This window comes from Monodelphis domestica, chromosome X (assembly GCF_027887165.1).
Source record: "Monodelphis domestica isolate mMonDom1 chromosome X, mMonDom1.pri, whole genome shotgun sequence".
Taxonomy (NCBI): Eukaryota; Metazoa; Chordata; class Mammalia; order Didelphimorphia; family Didelphidae; genus Monodelphis; species Monodelphis domestica.
This window is the reverse complement of record NC_077235.1, coordinates 16,857,572-16,865,469: the sequence shown is the minus strand read 5'-3', so window position 1 is coordinate 16,865,469 and position 7,898 is coordinate 16,857,572. Positions and strand designations below refer to the sequence as shown.

Genomic DNA, 7,898 nt, shown 5'->3' with positions numbered 1-7,898 from the left:
TTTTGGTTGCTCAAATCCTAGTTCCAATGGCACCCACCTCTTTAAAACATTTCAATTTGATTCAACAAACAATGATTACATACCTGCCATGTTCTATCCCGTGCCTCCTATTGGAGAAAGAAAGACAAGTCTTTAGGAAACGTACATCCTACTGGATCATGGGAAGAACCCTCAAACCCTTTATGAATCATTGCATCTTACTGCATCATTTTACAGATGTGAAAAACAGAGGTGATAGTGGTTTAGAGACTTATCCAAGGTCAAACAGCAAGTGGAGACAAAGGCTAAGCCAAACACTCAGTTTCCAGCTACATAGTCCAGAAGCCCTGCTCTCATTCTCTATTTCTTGGCTGGGGTATTTGGGATTTGTGGCACTGAGATAGGGATGAGCATTACAAAGCCAGAATAAGTCAGGCCAGTTCAAACATAGGCCCAAAGTTAGGGAGTAATAGAATGGCAGCTAAAACAAGAAGTCAGATGGGGTGAGGGCAGTTCTGAAAGCAAGAAGGCTAGACACTGTGGCCCCTCCTTCTGTCCAGTCCCACTGTCTCCCTTGTCCTTTCTTCCACCTTTCTCTCCCTTTACTATGTCTCCTTTAGCTTGTCTTTAAAGATCCCCCTTAATCTTTCATCCATGGACTTTTACTAAATCTTTATTTATCCTCCTTATTCCCACAATTCTCTCCACCCCTCTTTCCTGCATCGTTTTGGACCAGCACTCTTCCCCCTTTCTTTTTTCCCTTCCCTCATTACCTTTGTCTCCCTTTGGTTCACTTCTCTTTCCTTCCGGACTCCCACATCTCCAACAGTGAAGCCAGAGTTGAGATGGGCAGCTCAAGTCTCAGGGTCAGGGTTGGGACACTCGCGGCTGGATCCTCTGGAAACTCCTATGGAAAGAGAGTGGGGTGGCTTTAAGAGAGGAAGGTGCCCCGTGCTCCTCCTCCCCCCAGCCTGTCTTTGGGCTAGATCTTTACTCACCAACTGTTCTTCTAGTGGGTTGAGAAATGACCATTCCGTTGCCATAGCTGGGTGATGTCAGGGCGGAATGCCATGACATCACAGATGTGAGGGGGCCCTGCAGCTGCTGTTTCTTGGCAACCACTTTTATCAACAAGACACCAGTGTGGGGAGAGAGGGAAGGCAGTTCTGACCTAGGAGGTTTTTTCCTGCCTTCCCTACTCTCCTGTCCCAGGCAGGCAGAAAAAGAGGTCCCAGACAGAAAAAATATATAGGAGATAGCCCTCCCCCCCCCCTGGGGGGGATAGACAGGGATTCCAAAGCTTAGTAGGATTTATTGTGATAAAATAAAAAGGGGGGTTGGGAATCCAGGTACTGAGGAGAAGACCAAGACCAAGACTGTGAAGGTGAAAGGTCGCACCTTAGACCTGGCACAACAGAAGTCAAGGGCACACCTTTGGAGGACAAGTAAGCTTACTTTCTGTGTTTTTACTAGTTTCACTTCTTGAAGGGTGATGTGATGGTCCCCTCCCCCTGCTGATTCCATTGACCCTTGAGAGCCTGATAGCTCAAAGACTTGCTTTAGGCTTGGTTATAAGCTTTTGGTCTTTGATCTGGGTCAGGTCAGGAACTACTTAAATGATATAGGTGTAAGTTTTTGGTCTTACTGTGTATTTGTTCTAATTGGGCACACCCTTGATTTCCCTGTCCTGGAACTCTGCCCTAAGCTTTAGGCAAAAGTATCTTGGGGGGAGGGGGCCCTGGTACTATCAGCCATCCCAAACTCTGGACTATGTCCTCATCCCAAGCCCGGACTCCGACTCCCAGCTTCCCTCTGGGCCCACATGGATCAGCCCACCCCAGCCCAGACTGCCCTGGGCTGGGACTCCAGACTTCTCCACAGGTTTGAAATTTCAAGGGGTGTGGGTTGGCCCAGGAAGGATCTGGGGGATCTGAATATTGGCTTGGGCTCAGGTTCCAAACCTGGGACAGCAGATGTGAAGTGGGCGGTGTGGCCTGCTCTTCCCTCCTTGCTACAGCCTCTTGCTGACTCTGTTCCCCTCTCACCCCAGTGCCCCAGATGGTCTGTGCCTACCCTTTGGGTTTTTCTTGTCTTGACAGTTGTTTCATTGTGTCTCCTTGTTGATTCTTTCTCTCCTGTATTTATTTTGTGGCGATGTTTTAATATTGGTTGTAGAGGATTCTTGTGGTGATTTCAAGCTGCTCGGGTTTACTCTGACATCTTGGCTCCACCTGCTGAAGGCAAAGGGCAAGTTTTTGAAGCTTGACGATGAGGGATGGATACTCTATGGAGACTCATAATCAAGCACTCCCTGTTCATCCAACTGTTGCCAAGACAACCGCCTACCACCTTTGCCACCACCACGAGCACCACCACACCAGTGGTGGCCCCTATTATACCAGCCACTGGGTTCCCGTTGACACTGTTCTTCTTCTGCATCCTGTGATTCAGAGGAAAAGAAGGGCTCCTAATTTGCCACCAACCACAGGCTTTAGTTTCTTGTCAGTATTCTTCTTATTATAATAAAGTGTTAAATGACCAAAGTCTTGTCTTGTGTGTTTAATGCGGGTAAGGGAGCAGGGGAGCTCCAGAGCTGCATCCAGCACCCAGAATGTTGCTCTCCATAGAACAGCACAGACTTCCCTGTCCTTCCTCACATACTCTGCCCATGACACGCTGCTTATTCTTGCTTTGGATGGACGGAGTCCAAGGCCTGGGGTGAGGAGGAAGACAGTTGGGAAGCCTTTAAAAGTTTAGCCACTTTTTGAGTTGTGTCTACTCTTGGTGACGTCTTTGGGGGGGGGTTGGGAGAAATGCTGGAGGGGGTTGCCATTTCCTTCTCTGGCTCATTTTACAGATGAGGAAACCAAGGCAGAGTGAAGTAACTTGCCCAGGGTCACACAGTCATGAGGCCAAATTTGGACTCGGGAAGAAGAGTCTTCCTCACTCCAGGCCCAGCAGTCTAACCTAGCTGCTCAGGCATGTAATCAGGGCCTTGTGAAATGGTTTGCCTATGCCAATCTCAGTCTCCTAACGATCCCAGAAGTGAGGGATGAGCAGGTACTAATCGTCTTGGTAGGGAAGGAAGAGGGCCTAGATCACTGGCCTGTATGTAGGCTCAGTGCTGACCGGGGTGGTGGATGGGCAGCAAACCCTTCTGTGGACTGTGCAAGACTTTTAAAAGTGTAAAGAGGCCAAGGAGGGCCCAGAACCCAGGCCTTCCTTTCGCCAAGTTCAAGATCAGTGACCTCAGCACCTTTGGAGACATCTGATAAGAAAATCGTGTGGGAGAGAACGTGAAATGATTATTAATGTACATCCCAACACAGTCAGTGAGCTTCTGTCTGCCATCACTCACTGGGCTCCTGATGTAAGGCCCAGCTCAGCCCCCAAGCTAGCCTCGGTTCTTCCCAAGCAAAGCACATATGCTTATGCCTGCCACCTATGGCTGGGTCTAAGGGAAAGTGATCAGGAAAAGGGGGATGAGAAGGGGGAAAGGAAATGGTTTCAGGGGTCAGGTCAGCATGACCCAACTCCTTCGCTCAGAATTCGGAGACCTGGCACCATCTTCCCGGGTACTCAGCTTTACCACCCAGGTGTTATCATTGATTCCCCATGCAATCTCCTTCACGAACCCTTGAGGCACCGAGGTGGTAGAGCAGCTTGTTTTCCAGTCCTACCTTACACACTTAGTGGCTTATGGGACCCTCTGGACAAGTCACTTGGTCTGTCAGCCTCAATTTCTTCATCTGAAAAGTAAGTGTACTAATAAGATCTAACTCACAGAGGACCAAGTAAGAGAATATATGTAAAGGGCTTTGCTAACCTTAAATCTTTATAGAAATGTGAGGATTATAATGATCATCACCCCCTCCCCCACTGGGTCAGTTCTACCTCTCACATCTGTCCCTTTGATGGTCAGCCCTCCATTTCAGGCCTTCGTCACATGAACTCTTGCTTAGCCTCTCAATTGATCTCTCTTGTCTCAAGTCTCTCCTTCCTGTCTACCCTCTACATAGATGTCCTGGTGATTTCCCCCGTGTGTGTCAGTCCTCAATTCAGTGAATGCCAAGTAGAAACTCCCCTGTTTGACCTTTAAAGACCTAACGACAACCTGGCCTCAATGGACCTTTGTACCTTTATTAAACGTGACTCTTCTTTGGGCCAGCCAGATTGGCTTTTTTGCTATTCCTCACATCGAATGCTCGAATGATCTCGTGGGCCTTTGCTCTGGCTAGGGACTCTGCCTGGAATGCATCCCTCTCAGACTCCCTGGCTTCCTTTACAACTCAGCTCAGCATCCTGTCTGCAGGAGGCTTTTCCTTCTCCCTACCAGCTGCTCTTGTCCTCCCCACTGAAGTTACTCGCTAGGTATTTTGTGAAGACAATATGTGGAGCTGTTGGCTCTCTCACCCCACTCCAACGGTCAGCTCCTTGAGGGCAGGGCCTCTTCTTCTCTGGTTTCATGTCCTCAGTGCTTGGCATACAGGAGTCGCTTATTGCCTGTTAATCAGCTTCCAAAGCAGAAGGAAGAAGCAGGGAGGAACGGAGGAAATGAAAGGGGTTCTGGCTGCTCACACCCTAGTTTCAATGGCACCCACCTCTTTAAAACATTTCCATTTGACTCAACAATGATTACATACCTTCCATGAGCCATCCCGTGCCTCCTATTGGAGACAGAAAGGCAAAAATGAATCTGTCTTCAGGAAACTTACATCCTACTGGATCATGGGAAGAATCCCCAAACCCTGTAAAAATCATTGCATCTTACTGCATCATTTTACAGATGTGAAAAACAAAGGTGAGAGTGGTTTAGAGACTTGTCCAAGGTCAAACAGCAAGTGGAGACAAAGGCTAAGCCAAACACTCAGTTCCAGACACTTAGTCCAGAAGCCCTGCTCTCATTTTCTACTTCTTGGCCGGGGTGTCTGGGGTTGGTGGCATTGAGATGGGGATGAGCATTACAAAGCCAGAATAAGTCAGGCCAGTTCAAACATAGGCCCAAAGTTAGGGAGTAATAGAATGGCAGCTAAAACAAGAAGTCAGATGGGGTGAGGGCAGTTCTGAAAGCAAGAAGGCTAGACTCTGTCTGCCCCTCTTTCTGTCCAGTCCCCCTGTCTCCCTTGTCCTTTCTTCCACCTTTCTCTCCCTTTACTATGTCTCCTTTAGCTTGTCTTTAAAGATCCCCCTTAATCTTTCATCCATGGACTTTTACTAAATCTTTATCTATCTTCCTTATTCCCACAATTCTCTCCACCCCTCTTTCCTGCATCGTTTTGGACCAGCACTCTTCCCCCTTTCTTTTTTTCCCTTCCCTCATTACCTTTGTCTCCCTTTGGTTCACTTCTCTTTCCAGACTCCCACATCTGCAACACTGAAGCCAGAGAGTTGGGATGGGCAGCTCAAGTCTCAGGGTCAGGGTTGGGACACTCGCGGCTGGATCCTCTGGAAACTCCTTTGGAAACAGAATGGGATGGCTTTAAGAGATGAAGGTGCCCTGTGCTCCTCCTCCACCAAGCTGTTCAAATATTTCTGTCTTTCTCTGGGTTAGATCTGAAAGGCCTTAGTTAAGTTTACTCACCAACTGTTCTTCTAGTGCGTTGAGAAATGACCATTCCGTTGCCATAGCTGGGTGATGTCAGGGCGGAATGCCATGACATCACAGATGTGAGGGGGCCCTGCAGCTGCTGTTTCTTGGCAACCACTTTTATCAACAAGACACCAGTGTGGGGAGAGAGGGAAGGCAGTTCTGACCTAGGAGGTTTTTTCCTGCCTTCCCTACTCTCCTGTCCCAGGCAGGCAGAAAAAGGGGTCCCAGACAGAAAAAATATATAGGAGATAGCCCTCCCCCCCCCTGGGGGGGATAGACAGGGATTCCAAAGCTTAGTAGGATTTATTGTGATAAAATAAAAAGGGGGGTTGGGAATCCAGGTACTGAGGAGAAGACCAAGACCAAGACTGTGAAGGTGAAAGGTCGCACCTTAGACCTGGCACAACAGAAGTCAAGGGCACACCTTTGGAGGACAAGTAAGCTTACTTTCTGTGTTTTTACTAGTTTCACTTCTTGAAGGGTGATGTGATGGTCCCCTCCCCCTGCTGATTCCATTGACCCTTGAGAGCCTGATAGCTCAAAGACTTGCTTTAGGCTTGGTTATAAGCTTTTGGTCTTTGATCTGGGTCAGGTCAGGAACTACTTAAATGATATAGGTGTAAGTTTTTGGTCTTACTGTGTATTTGTTCTAATTGGGCACACCCTTGATTTCCCTGTCCTGGAACTCTGCCCTAAGCTTTAGGCAAAAGTATCTTGGGGGGAGGGGGCCCTGGTACTATCAGCCATCCCAAACTCTGGACTATGTCCTCATCCCAAGCCCGGACTCCGACTCCCAGCTTCCCTCTGGGCCCACATGGATCAGCCCACCCCAGCCCAGACTGCCCTGGGCTGGGACTCCAGACTTCTCCACAGGTTTGAAATTTCAAGGGGTGTGGGTTGGCCCAGGAAGGATCTGGGGGATCTGAATATTGGCTTGGGCTCAGGTTCCAAACCTGGGACAGCAGATGTGAAGTGGGCGGTGTGGCCTGCTCTTCCCTCCTTGCTACAGCCTCTTGCTGACTCTGTTCCCCTCTCACCCCAGTGCCCCAGATGGTCTGTGCCTACCCTTTGGGTTTTTCTTGTCTTGACAGTTGTTTCATTGTGTCTCCTTGTTGATTCTTTCTCTCCTGTATTTATTTTGTGGCGATGTTTTAATATTGGTTGTAGAGGATTCTTGTGGTGATTTCAAGCTGCTCGGGTTTACTCTGACATCTTGGCTCCACCTGCTGAAGGCAAAGGGCAAGTTTTTGAAGCTTGACGATGAGGGATGGATACTCTATGGAGACTCATAATCAAGCACTCCCTGTTCATCCAACTGTTGCCAAGACAACCGCCTACCACCTTTGCCACCACCACGAGCACCACCACACCAGTGGTGGCCCCTATTATACCAGCCACTGGGTTCCCGTTGACACTGTTCTTCTTCTGCATCCTGTGATTCAGAGGAAAAGAAGGGCTCCTAATTTGCCACCAACCACAGGCTTTAGTTTCTTGTCAGTATTCTTCTTATTATAATAAAGTGTTAAATGACCAAAGTCTTGTCTTGTGTGTTTAATGCGGGTAAGGGAGCAGGGGAGCTCCAGAGCTGCATCCAGCACCCAGAATGTTGCTCTCCATAGAGCAGCACAGACTTCCCTGTCCTTCCTCACATACTCTGCCCATGACACGCTGCTTATTCTTGCTTTGGATGGACGGAGTCCAAGGCCTGGGGTGAGGAGGAAGACAGTTGGGAAGCCTTTAAAAGTTTAGCCACTTTTTTAGTTGTGTCTACTCTTGGTGACGTCTTGGGGGGGGGGTTGGGAGAAATGCTGGAGGGGGTTGCCATTTCCTTCTCTGGCTCATTATACAGATGAGGAAACCAAGGCAGAGTGAAGTAACTTGCCCAGGGTCACACAGTCATGAGGCCAAATTTGGACTCGGGAAGAAGAGTCTTCCTCACTCCAGGCCCAGCATTCTAACCTAGCTGCTCAGGCATGTAATCAGGGCCTTGTGAAATGGTTTGCCTATGCCAATCTCAGTCTCCTAACGATCCCAGAAGTGAGGGATGAGCAGGTACTAATCGTCTTGGTAGGGAAGGAAGAGGGCCTAGATCACTGGCCTGTATGTAGGCTCAGTGCTGACCGGGGTGGTGGATGGGCAGCAAAGCCTTCTGTGGACCGTGCCTGGTGCTCTGCGACGTAGGCTGGTGGGTGACTGAAGAGGGGGAGCAATGCGCTGCTCCCTCGGGGACGTCAAGGTCCCCCAGACAACCAACTAGCTAGAGGGAGTGACCAAGAAGGAGGTAGCCAAGGGTATGGCTGCCCGTCTTAGCTACACGGAGATCCAGCCC

General features: G+C 49.1%; 2 long non-coding RNA genes across 2 annotated transcripts; both read left to right on the top strand.

The window, feature by feature from the left end:
* Positions 1 to 1,098: 1,098 nt before the first annotated feature.
* LOC103100670 (uncharacterized) lies at positions 1,099 to 2,522 on the top strand. The gene is made up of 2 exons (XR_474805.2): positions 1,099 to 1,424; positions 2,155 to 2,522. It is a non-coding gene; the product is annotated as an uncharacterized LOC103100670 (long non-coding RNA).
* Positions 2,523 to 5,602: 3,080 nt separating this feature from the next.
* LOC103103034 (uncharacterized) lies at positions 5,603 to 7,104 on the top strand. The gene is made up of 2 exons (XR_474813.3): positions 5,603 to 6,006; positions 6,737 to 7,104. It is a non-coding gene; the product is annotated as an uncharacterized LOC103103034 (long non-coding RNA).
* Positions 7,105 to 7,898: the final 794 nt, after the last annotated feature.